This window comes from Panthera pardus, unplaced genomic scaffold (genome assembly GCF_024362965.1).
Source record: "Panthera pardus isolate Hobbes unplaced genomic scaffold, ASM2436296v1 HiC_scaffold_21, whole genome shotgun sequence".
NCBI classification, from domain to species: Eukaryota; Metazoa; Chordata; class Mammalia; order Carnivora; family Felidae; genus Panthera; species Panthera pardus.
Window position 1 is genome coordinate 55,427,081 of NW_026526777.1, and position 12,477 is coordinate 55,439,557.

At 43.3% G+C, this 12,477-nt stretch overlaps 1 long non-coding RNA gene and 1 pseudogene across 1 annotated transcript; one reads left to right on the top strand and one right to left on the bottom strand.

Annotated features, from left to right (window-relative positions):
- Nucleotides 1-2,799: 2,799 nt before the first annotated feature.
- LOC109250288 (adenylosuccinate lyase-like) lies at nt 2,800-3,815 on the top strand (annotated as a pseudogene).
- Nucleotides 3,816-7,947: 4,132 nt separating this feature from the next.
- LOC109250552 (uncharacterized) lies at nt 7,948-10,894 on the bottom strand. Its single transcript, XR_002073080.2, has 3 exons — nt 10,274-10,894; nt 9,349-9,510; nt 7,948-8,675 (listed from the first exon to the last, which is right to left on the bottom strand). It is a non-coding gene; the product is annotated as an uncharacterized LOC109250552 (long non-coding RNA).
- Between the last annotated feature and the right edge of the window lie 1,583 nt (nt 10,895-12,477).

Here is a 12,477-nt window from a genome sequence, read left to right on the forward strand (position 1 = left end):
CATGATGCTAAACTACAAAATCAAAGAGCTAGTTGCCTATGTGGAGTTTTGCCCATGTCAAGTACATCTGGGTTACCCTGGTGGGTGTTCCCTTTACAAGGCACAGATTGGCTCTCTCTCTATTCTTATATTTCAGTGATGATATATAATGATGCAATGTCTTGTGATAAACCTATCACTAATTAGGATGTTTCTTCCTGGCCCATGATCGATAGGATATGGAATTTACCAGGACATAACCAGACTTTTTCATGCCCTCAAACTATTAAAATCTTAACTGATTTTACAAACCCACAAATTGCTGCCTGCCAACAAGTGCCATAGTTATGAAACCCTACTTATCACTATGCTGAGAATGGCATATATCAAATTTGGGATGTATATTTATGGCTCACACCCACGACTGGACAGCTCAGTCAAAAGGCACTTTTATGCTGGGGACAAAGAAATCATACATATGATACCTGGGAAAATAGCCAACATCTGGGCGTTTAGGATGGCTATCATTAGAAACAAGTTCCCAAACCATTGTGCTCCAGGCTACTGACAAGTTTGCTACTGATTGGATAAGGCGACCTGGAATCAGACGGCCAGCTCCAAACAGAACCCACTGGTTATGTGGGACTAACCTATGGCCATGGCTTCCTCCGGAGTGGATAGGTTGTTGCACCCTAAGTTTTGCCTGGATTCATGGGCACATTAACAAAACCATCACTACCCTGACTAATCTTCCCAATTTAAAACAAAGGTGGGGGCACCCGGGTGGCTCAGTTGGTTAAGTGTCCGACTTCAGCTCAGGTCACGATCTTGTGGTTTGTGGGTTCGAGCGCCGCCCGCGTTGGGCTCTGTGCTGACAGCTCAGAGCCTGGAGCCTGCTTCAGGATCTGTGTCTCCCTCTCTCTCTGCCCCTCTCCCGCTTGCCCTCTGTCTCTGTTTCTCTCTCTCAAAAATAAATAAAAACATTAAAAAAAATTTAAAAAAACAACAAAGATGGACACGATCTGGTTTTCAATGGTATGATCATTTGGCATCCATTTTTCTCCATCTGTAAGGTTAGAAAGTATAATTTGGCACATGGAAGTCCTTAGTAAATACACCATAAAGGCACTCAGTGATTCACAGAACAGTATCTCCTTACTTAATACTGAAGTTACACAGATGAGCAAAGCAGTTCTACAAAATAGAGTGGCTTCAGATGCTCTAATCACAGCACAAGGTGGCACATAGGCCATTATTAAAACAGAATTCTGTGTCCACAACCCAGGTTGTCACAGAAATGTCACAGGGTTACTAAAAAATGTGAATATCCAAATTGGGGCTCTACAAAGTCCTTCTCTCTCGTTTTTTAAAAAATTTATTTTTTAAGTGGGGTAGGGGCAGAGAGAGAGGGAGAGAGAGAATCCCACACAGGCTTCACACTGTCAGTGGTGCGAGGGCAGAGCCCCATGTGGGGCTTGAACTCACGAACCGTGAGATCATGACCTGAGCTGACATCAAGAGTCAGATGCTTAACTGACTAAGCCACCCCAAAATCCTTCTCTCTCTTTCAATGATTGGTTACGTTTCTGGCCTGGGGAGGGCTATGGTCAACAATTAGGGATCTTTTCATTGGACTTCTCATTCTTTTTTTTTTTTTTCACATTTATTTATTTTTGAGAAACAGAGTGAGACAAAGCGTGAGCGGGGGAGGGGGAAAGAGAGAAGGAGACACAGAATCGGAAGCAGGCTCCAGGCTCCGAGCAAGAGGTCAGCACAGAGCCCGATGTGGGGCTCGAACCCACGAACTGTGAGATCATGACCTGAGCCGAGGTCGGACGCTCAACCAACTGAGCCACCCGGGCGCCCCTGGACTTCTCATTCTTATAGCCACACTCATCGTAGTGTGTTGCTTTCTTAATAACTCACCACTTGGTGGCAAGACTCCTTCCCCGCCATAACTTCAAGCTGCAGGTGATCCTTTCCACTCCACACATGTGGCCCCCCCTTGGACTCGCTGCTTCTCCTTTCATAACTCCTACTTACAAAAGCCCCCCACTCACAGTGTTGACCCATAGTTAGGGACATCCCCACACCCCTATTCAGCAGGAAGAAGTTACAGAAGACAAGACCTTCCACTCTCAGCAACCTTAAAGATTTAGAGGTTAAAATTGTTCAGGGTGGCGAATGATGTGGGGAAACTGAGGCAAGCTGAGGTCAAAGCACAAGCTAACAACCACCTGGGGGAGGGGAGGAACCTCCCAGGTCAGGTGGGATGAGTGTGACATCCCTCGGGCACTCCTGGCTGCCCAAGAACCAAGGAAAGGGAAAAAACTAATGGTTCACTGATAGAGATCCCAGTCATGCAGGACAGAGTCTCCATCAGTTTATAACTATCTTAATGATTACAAGGTAAAAGGCAATCAAAAAAACTTTTTTAATGTTCATTTATTTTTAAGAGAGAGAGAGCGAGCAAGCAGGGGAGGGGCTGAGAGAGAGGGAGACACAGAATCCGAAGCAGGCTCCAGGCTCCGAGCTGTCAGCACGGAGCCCGATGCAGGGCTCGAACTCACAAACAGTGAGATCATGACCTGAGCTGAAGTCAGACGCTTAATGACTGAGCCACCTAGGTGCCCCTAAGGTAAAAAGCAATTTTATCCATAGCAAACTTCCAGAAACCTGTAGATTCAACTTCTTGGGACCCTGATGTCATCCTCCCCTCCATAGGATAGAAAATTCGTATATAATCAGTCACTCCTTACACTCACAATGCAGCTCTTTCTGCCCATGGGTCCCGTCCCCGTCCTTTAATAAAACCACTTTTTTCTGCAACAAAGATGCCTCCAGAATTCCTTCTTGGCTGTCGGCTCCGAACCTCAACACTTCAAACCACATCAGACCTACATACGAAAAGTGGCTATTCAGGTGCTGGCTAGGTTGGGGGCATTCACGCATAAGATTTGTAGGGACATATGACTCCCGGCACACCTCAGGGAGATGAAGGAACCCTCTGAGAGACAGCAGACTGACCCAAGTGCAATGCCACACAAGCGGAACCCTGTGTGCTCAGAGCGGTGCTGCAGCATCTGTGCATTGGTTTGAGGGCACAGCGGATGACAGTGTCGATCTACGTATCTGTTTGGCTGAGGCACTTCTCGCTGCGGATGTTACACTGAATACGCTGCAGAACATTTCTGAAGGATTGGCGGTATACCCCGAAGTAATTGAGCAGTGCGTTCAGCAAGAGCTGCCTTTCATGGCCACGGAGAACGTCATCACGGCCATGGTGAAAGCTGGGGCTAGCTTCCAGGATTGCCACGAGATAATAAGAGTGCTTTCCTAACAGGCAGCTGCTGCGGTCAAGCAGGAAGGAAGCGGGTGACAATGACCTCATAGAGCGAAGCCAGGATGATGCCTCTTTCAGTCCCATTCACTCCCAGTCGGACCATCTACTGGATCCTTCTTTTACGGGTCGTGCATCCCAACAGGTGCAGAGATTCTTAGAAGAGGAGGTTTATCCCCTGCTAAAACCACATGAAGGTGTCATGAAGGTGAAAGCAGAATTACGTCTGTAGAGTTGGAAGAGAATTAAACAAGAAATCCTCGTTGGCTCTGTTCACTTTTGTTACTGAGTCACGGAAACTTGCCCCATCCAGTGCCTTATTTTACCTCAAGAGCCGTTAACCTGCAATTGATCGGTACTTTTTGTTTGCATGACACATTTCTCAGCGTTCACAATGCAGAAATAAACTACGTTAACTTGGACTCTGTTTTCTCTGTGTTTTCGTTTGTCTGTTCTAACAACAACCCCAAAATGATCTATCTGTAACACAGCCCAGTCTCCATCGCTTCGGCACATCACAGGGGTAGAAAAGAGTCACACGGCTAGCACCCTTTCGTCTAAGGCAGAACTTCATGCCTCCCCGGACCACAAGCCCATCTCCCTCCAGAGATCCAGCCCAGAGCCCAGCTGAACACACAAATAGGCAAGCAGAATGAAGTTGGCCCCAGGCTTCCGCACATCTCACCTCCCCGCCATGGCCCTCCAAGCTTCCTGGCTGCACCCTTCTGCCCCCCACTCCCAGGCCAACCCCCAGCCTCTGAGTCACCGGGGAGCTTTCTCTGTGGGATAGTTAACCAGGGTTTCAGTGTTAATATACAACAATGTCCAGTGAAATCCGTTGTTTCCTAAGTGACTCCCCTATTTTAATGACAACTGATGCTGCCTCTGTGCCTTCATACGTGATGTCCCCTCTGCCTGGATGATCCCCAACTCTTCCAGAAACTACATTCCTATAGAATCCGTCTGTGCATAAAGAAACCTCTCAAATCCCCATTTTATATTGGGTCCTTTTAGGACATGATCTCAGCGCCTGTTATATTTCCTTTTACAGCATACATTTTATAATCGTACGCTAATTTGTACATTTATATGTCTAATATCGCCTCTCTAGTAGATCGTAAACTTCATGAACTTATTACTAACTCAGTGCAGATGAAAGAATTGTAGGGAGTGTGTGTACCCAGGCTTGGCTTTGGAAAAGAAGCTGGGTGTCCTTCTGGCTCACTGGGCTCACTTCTGCTCCATATACCTAAAGGTACCTTAGTCTGCGACCAGGTCATAAGAAAGGTAATTTTTAAAATTTTAAGTAGCAATACAGTAAAACCTTGCATTGCAAGTAACTTGTCAGCGAGTGTTCCCCAAGATGAGCAAACGCTTCTAATAAATTTTGACTTGATGAATGAGCGATATCTTGCCATATGAGTAGTGCGTCATACCAAATGTCACATGACCGCAACTGAACCAATAATTCTTGAAATTCGCTTTGATAGACAAGTGCTCTGAGTTACCATCATGTTTCTGGAGCGAATTATGCTCACGAACCAAGGTTTTACTGTAGATCCTTGCTACAACAAATAACTGTGTTGTGAAGGTGACAGATGAGTAAAGTGTGGAGGCCGCTTTTAGGCAAACAGGCTCGAGCGATGGGATACAGAAAGGGCCTGGTGACCACCTGGCTGAATACAGACAGGCCCTTCGGGCAACTCACCCTGAAATATCCATAGGTTCTAACTGACCAGCCGGCGACTTGCAGCTAGGCACGCTTACCCAAAAAGGGAAATTCTGTACGTCACCATACCTCCTCACTTTCCCTCCTTGAAAGCGGCCCCTACCCTCTGCCTCCTGGCAGACTGCCTCTCCTCTGCTGTCCTGCGACGCCCCCTGTGGTGTATTCCATAAACTTCTATCTCCTTTGTTCTGCCTCGGGTGAATTCTTTCACCTCCCGTGCCACTGGCATCCACCTGATGGTTGCCCCACATTTGGAGGTCCCCATCGAGTTGAGAGACACCATTTAGGCACCACATTAAGGTTTATAATAATTAGGATCTTTAGATGAATGTAAGATACTGTAACCAAAGTGTGATGCCCTCATGTCATGAGCCTAAAACGATTGGAAATAGCAGAGCTTAACAGTCAAAAGTTGGGTAGGTGAGAGTCAGAAAGTTTGGGTTTGAATATTTGAACTTTGCTTACTGGTTATGTATCCTTGGGCAAACTACTGTCTGTGTGCCTTGGTTTCTTTATCTATAAAAAAGGAATAGGGGCGCCTGGGTGGCTCAGTTGGTTAAGTGTCCGACTTCGGCTCAGGTCACGATCTCACGGTCCGTGAGTTCGAGCCCCGTGTCGGGCTCTGTGCTGACAGCTCAGAGCCTGGAGCCTGTTTCGGATTCTGTGTCTCCCTCTCTCTCTGACCCCCCCCCCCCCACCCCCATTCATGCTCTGTCTATCTCTGTCTCAAAAATAAAAAAACGTTAAAAAAAAAGGAATAAAAAATTCCTTACCTTCAGAAGGCCAATATAAAGATGAAATAACACATATAAAGTGCTTGACTCTTAGGGGGTGTTAAAAATAAAACAAAATTCAACCAGCAATTTTGAAGATCTAACTGGCTTCCTTGAGCAATTCATGAATTAGGAAGCTTGCCGTCCAGCAAGTAGAGAGGTGCTGCAAGGAATTGCACAAGATGAAAGGTTTTTACAGGAAAGAGGTTGGAGCAAGGAAGCTGATTAGCAAAAGAAAAGAAAGATTTGCTGCATCTTCTTTTGGCAGGGAAGGGAAAGGCAGGGTTTGTTTGTTTGTTTGTTTGTTTAAGTGGGACACATTTGACACAGAATGCTACATTAGTTTCAGGTATACGACATAGTTCTTCAACAAGTCTATGCGATCTGCTATGCACGTCACAGGTGTAGTTACCACCTGCCACCGAACAACCTGCTAGAATACTATTGACCATATTCCCTCTGCTGTGCCTTTAATCCCCGTGATGTATTCATTCCATGTCTGGGAGAATGTGCCTTCCTCTCCCCTTTATCCCCTCCCTCTCGCTTCCCGCAACCATCAGTTTGTTCTCAGTATTTGTGGGTCAGGTTCTGCTTTTTGTTTGTTTGTTTGTTTATTCATTTGTCTTCTAGGTTCCACATATAAGCGGAGTCCTGTGGTATTAGTCTTTCTCTGACTTATCTCACCCAGCACAGTACCCTCTAGGTCCATCTATGTTGTCACAGATGGCAAGATCTCATTTTTGTGTGTGTGATTTGGTAATATTCCATTATATACATCTTTACCAATTCGTCTCTTGATGGACATTGGGGCTGCTTCCATATCTTGGCTATTGCAAATGATGCTGCAATAAACAGGGGTGCATATATCTCTTCGAATTAGACTTTTTGTTTTCTTCAGGTAAATATCCAGGAGTGGAATTACTGGATCGTATGGTGGCTTTATTTTTAACTTTTATGAGGAACCTCCATACTGTTTTCGACAAGGACTGCATCAGTTTACGTTCCCACCAGCAGGGTGTGACGGATTCTTCTCCCCACATCTTCCCCAACACTTGTTATTTCTTGTCTTTTTAAGACTAGCCATTCTGACAATAGTTCACTGTGGTGATTTCAAGGTGATTATTTCATTTGACAGAGTTGGTTGTGTTTTTTGTTTGTTTGTTTGTTTGTTTGTTTACCATGCAGATTGCTTCTAGCACTGATCAGGAAATTTCGAGATTGACTGTTAAAGGATCACATTCCTGAAATATTCTTGAAACTGTAGTTCTTGGTTTGCTGTCCTGGGGAGCCAATGACTCCATTTGGAACTTGTTGTTTCTTTTTTTTTTTTAACGGAAGAGCCCTGTACAAGTTTACTATGACCTGTTTAGACACAAAAGCATACTTCAGGGAACAGGTATGGGGAAACCCATGGAAATGACAGAACCAAGCAGATGTCGGTTATTTTGTGATTCTGGCTTAACAAATTAAAAAATCGCAAAGAAAGTTTAGAAGTCAATGTCTATGCTTCAAGAGAATAGTACTTTTTATAACTGTTTCATTTAGTAAAGCCTTAAGAGTTTGAAATACCTGTAATATCCTCTGAATGCATGATTGTGCTTATTTTAAACTTTTCTGAAGTAGAGAATATTTCATTGCTGGGATTAGCTTATGAATTTTTTTGTCACTAAACACATCTGTAAAGTGATAGACACTTTATGAGTAAGGAATGACCTAAAATACTCTCAAACTTCAATATATTATTCAATGGCTTTTGCAATTACTAATTTTGCATGTATTACTAATATTGCATGTATATTAGGCCTTTTGGAATTATGGTCTCTATATCTTTTTTTTTTTTTTTTTTTTTTTTTTAGAGAGAGAGAGAGCTTGAGCAAAGGGGGAGAGGGGCAGAGGGAGAGGGAGAGAGAGACTTAAGCAGGCTCCACACTCAGCTTGGAGCCCGATGCTAGGCTCAATCCCATGACACTGGGATCATGACCTGAGTCAAAATCAAGAGTCAAAGGCTCAACCAACTGAGCCACCCAGGCACCCCTCTGTATCTTAAAGAACACAGTGGGAGCACCTGAGTGGCTCAGTCAGTTAAGCATCCAATTCTTGATTTTGGCTCAGGTCATGATCTCACAGTTCGTGGGATTGAGTCCTGCATGGGACTCTGTGCTGACAGTGCAGAGCTGCTTGGGATTCTCTCTCTTTCCCCCTCTCTCTGCCCCTTCACTGCCTTGTTTGCTCTCTCTCTCTTGCTCTCCCTCTCTCTCCCTCAAAATAAATACATAGACATTAAAAACAAACAAACAAAAAAAGAACACTGTGAAACAGCCTTTCCTAGCTTATTTATTGCAATGAACATCATGGTCATTAACCACTGTTGGTCCAGGTAACCCCTATTACTTGGGGCTGTTCTCCACTTTCCTATTCTTCCTGTTTTTTGCTACTCTTGACTATAGTTATAACCCCTTAATGGAATACCTTCCTCTATAGCTTGACAGTTGGTGAAGGAAACTATGCTGGGACATATTCCATATCTGTAGGTGGTGAAAGGGAAAATAAAAGAGAGAAAGGCATTAACTGAAATCAAGCTGTAAAGAAATAGGACATCAAAATACCAGGGATTAAAGTCTCTGACACTGTGGGCTAGCTTAGTGCTTCTGGCCTCGAAAACATACTTCTAAGGAGCGGTCCAGTTCCAATCAATATATGATTATAGAATTGTGGTTCCCGTGTTTCTTGATGAAGGATCTCCAAAAAATAATATTTTTTAGCATTCTCCTTCCAAACTGTAGATTCGTAGTTCTCGACTTTTTCTCTATGTCGTGGTGAGGTGGTGGGGGAAGAGGGCCAGAGAGAAGGTTTCCTAGAAAAGGAATCAGCAGAGTCTAGTGAAACCAGAGCATTAGAAGCAAACTTATGAGTTCTAGCCCGGCTCTGTGACTGAGCATGGGGTGGCTGAAGGAAGCTGGCTTAATGTTTTGAGGCTGTACTTTTTGCGTCTACCCAACTCACTGGGTTGGGAGGAATAGAGAGGGATACTGCCTTTTGTGATAAGTGTGATGCTGAGTTTTGAAATAGTCAAAGTGAAAGGAAAATGTAAAGTTCCATCTCTTGTTCCCCGTGTCAGCCTGGACAGAAGCCCTCACGCGACCTCATTTGTCGGCGTGACTCACTTTCCTGACTCTACCCTTGCTTCTCCCGTCTCCAACAGTTGCCACCAAAAGAATGCTTTTCCTGAGAGTCTGATTAAATCACGGCTCTGCCCCACGTCGCAATGGCACCCTCCACAGAATGAGCTTAAATGTCTCTGCAAAACATTTTTTTAATTCCCCAAATATTTACCCTGTTCCTAATATGGACCAGGCATTGCACAAAGCACTAGGGATTCAATGAGAAATATGGCACAGCCCTAATCGCAGAGGAACTTGTAGACTAATGAGGAGAAAGCAGACAATTTCTGTCTTGGTCTGTTCAGGCCGCCATAACAAAGTACCGCACGGTTGGTGGCTTATGAACAACAGACACTTATTTCTCACCGTTCTGGAGGTTGGAAGTCCGGTTTCAGGGTGCTGGCACCTGGTCAGCTTGCAGACTTCTTACTGTATCTTCACATGGCAGCAGGGACTAGGGAGAGCTGTGGGATCTCTTCTAGAAGGGGTCCACACTCATGACCTCATCACCTCCAAAGACTCCACCTCCTAACACCATCACATTGGGGGCTAGGATTTAATATATGAATTTGGGGGGAACACTAACACTCATGCTATAGCAATTTCTTCATTTACTTTTTCAATGACACTGACTTATTTAAAAAATCATTCACCTGATCAACATATATTTGAGTGTCTATTTTTTTTAGATATGAAATTTATTGTCAAATTGGTTTCCATTGAGTGTCTATGAAACGATAGGACTAGGACTTGGGGTAACAGTGGTGGATGAAATTAAATATTCACCCTCTTAGTGGTGGCTTAGATGACTCCTAAAAATACTACATCTCAGAACTATAGAAAGGAAAATGCAAAAATTAACTTTCCTACCCTATATCTTTCTACTTCCCAAAGGTAATCATCATTAATGACTTTTTGTGTTTCCAAAATGTCCTGTGCTTATGCCAAATGCAGGACTATTTTATTTTTAAGCAAATAGATCAAGCTCTAACTCTACACAATGTATTTAACTGAGTCGTATTTAACACCATTGCAATAGGTATGTGTCTTACAATCAATATCATCTTATATTTCTGACGGACAGAATATTTTTCTTCTATTCTTTTCTTTTTGGTACATAAAATCAGGGTGAGTCTTAGGGTTGAGTCAATAAAATATGGTATTTTAATAGTACAGGACTTGACTACAAGAACACAATACTGAGCCAGTCAGGATTGCCATTAATTACATTAGACTACGAGTAACAGAGATTAAAAACAATAGCTAAAAAAGGAATGTAACTTTTCCTTACCTAGTAAGAAGTTCAGGAGTTGAGAATGCAGCGTATATGCATGGCTTTAATAACCCCCCAGGGTTCAAACTCCTGTTCTCTTTCTGCTTCTCATGGCAGTCACACTTAGTGGCTCTTTTCTTCCCAATAGAGTGACCACATTCCAGGCAGGGAGAAAGATGTCATCTGCCTCTAACCACTCAATATGCAGCAGTGGAGAAGGAACAGGTAAACGCAATAAACAAAAACTGCCATTCAGGAAAGGGGACGATGGGAAACATGTGGTGGTCACCGGTCCATAGCTATCATCAAATTCTGCCTGGCAGACGTGGTGAGGACTCTGGGCCTTAGCACAGGGGAAGCTCATTGGTTACACAAGCTGGCAACTCCCGAGTCTGCTTTCTGGGAGAATCTTCCTTGTGCATTGTCCTCTGTGGACCTCGATCTTTCCTCTCCGAGGTGAGGATTATAATGGATGCACTTCTAGGAGTTTGCCCAGCTTTTGAAACCCATTTATTTTGGTGGCAGTTTGAGTGCACTGAGATTATTCTAGCACCTAAAAGCTTTTACAGGCCAGGTTTAAGGCACCTTTGACCACTTTATTCTCTCTAGATTTTGCAAGCCTGCTGTCTGTTTGCTTCCAGTCATTTCCACACATCAGAAACAACAGCCAAAGATCTTGTGAAGACATGCTTTTTACATGTGACAATTCTGACCTTTTCCCCACTGGCTTCTGTGCTACCTTTTCAGATGGCTCCTGCTGTGAGGAAATTTGAGAAAATGGCAAATTCGATCACACCAGAAGCTTTCTGCTCTTTTATGAAAGTAGCACTGATTTTCTCTCCTAAGCCTGTACTTATAACGCCTTCTGTTTGAAGTAGGGTACCAGTTGGCTTTCTTAACTCTGCAAGGCTACAGACTATGGAAGGTTGTGCTGTCCCAGAATGGGTGCATTATCACCAACCCCCCATGTTCTTCTTACAATCTTACTGTGACACTCCTATTGAATGATGGGTTCTAAGCTCCTTCCTTAAGCATCCCGGTTGCTTGTGGCTACTGTACAAGTGACATTTTGGTCATAAAAGTGATATGGCTTCCTTCCATTCTCTTAGAAGGCTCACTCCTAGGACTGTGAGAAAGCCCAAGTCACACAGAAAAGTCACGGTAGCTATTCTGGACAACAGACCCAGCCCCCATCAACCTCCCTTCATATGAATGCTGGGGACTGTTCAATCAAATGAAATAAAAATAAAAATGTCCATTTTCAGAAAATACTGAAAGTAGACATAGATGTGTAGCACGTTGGGAGATAAAAACTAGTCTAGATGATGTTTGAATAAAGTGTTTCAATTATGGATCGATGAATTAAAGACATAAATCATTGTGATCAGTTAAAACTACTGAAGGGATAACCTCATAGGACTATTACTCTGAAAAACACTGACGGTTTTTTGCTTGCCCATAGCAAGAGTTTTGTTAAGATAACAAGTAATGTTTTTAAGGTTTGAGAATTCTCACTGTACATACTTTTTGAAAATATGCTTTTGAAAGATACTTTTGAAAGACAGTTCCTGATTTATTATTTAAAAAAATTTTTTTAATATTTATTTATTTTTGAGAGAGAGAGGAGGGGCAGAGAGAGAGAGTGAGGTACAGAATCTGAAGCAGACTCTAGGTTCTGAGCTGTCAGCACAGAGTCCAACATGGGGTTTGAACCCACCAACCACGAGATCATGACCTGAGCCGAAGTCGGACGCTTCACCCACTGAGCCACTCAGGTGCCCTGACAGTTGCTGAGATATTAAAGGGAATACTCAAAATGGTACACAGATAATTTGAAACGTAAGATTTTAAGGAAACACTGAATGTGTCTACTGAGGGTAAAATATAATGATAGAGAAATATGAAAGTTTTACATAAAAATGTTTTGAAGACCGTATATCTCAACTCATCTATTGTTTGATTTGTAGACAGCCATCATATGTGAACATTTGCCCATATATCTGAATTCCACACGAGACGCTATGTTAGTCAAGATAATTAGGATAAACTTTGGGAATACACAGACTTGGAAATCCAATGGTTTAACATTAAAAGTGTATTTTTTACTCACATAATGTGGGTTGGACACTTTCTCTGGGAAGTTATCCTCCAAATAGCGACTCAAGGATCCAAGGACCTTTCATGATATATTGCCATCATCTTTCACAAATGACCTTTGATGC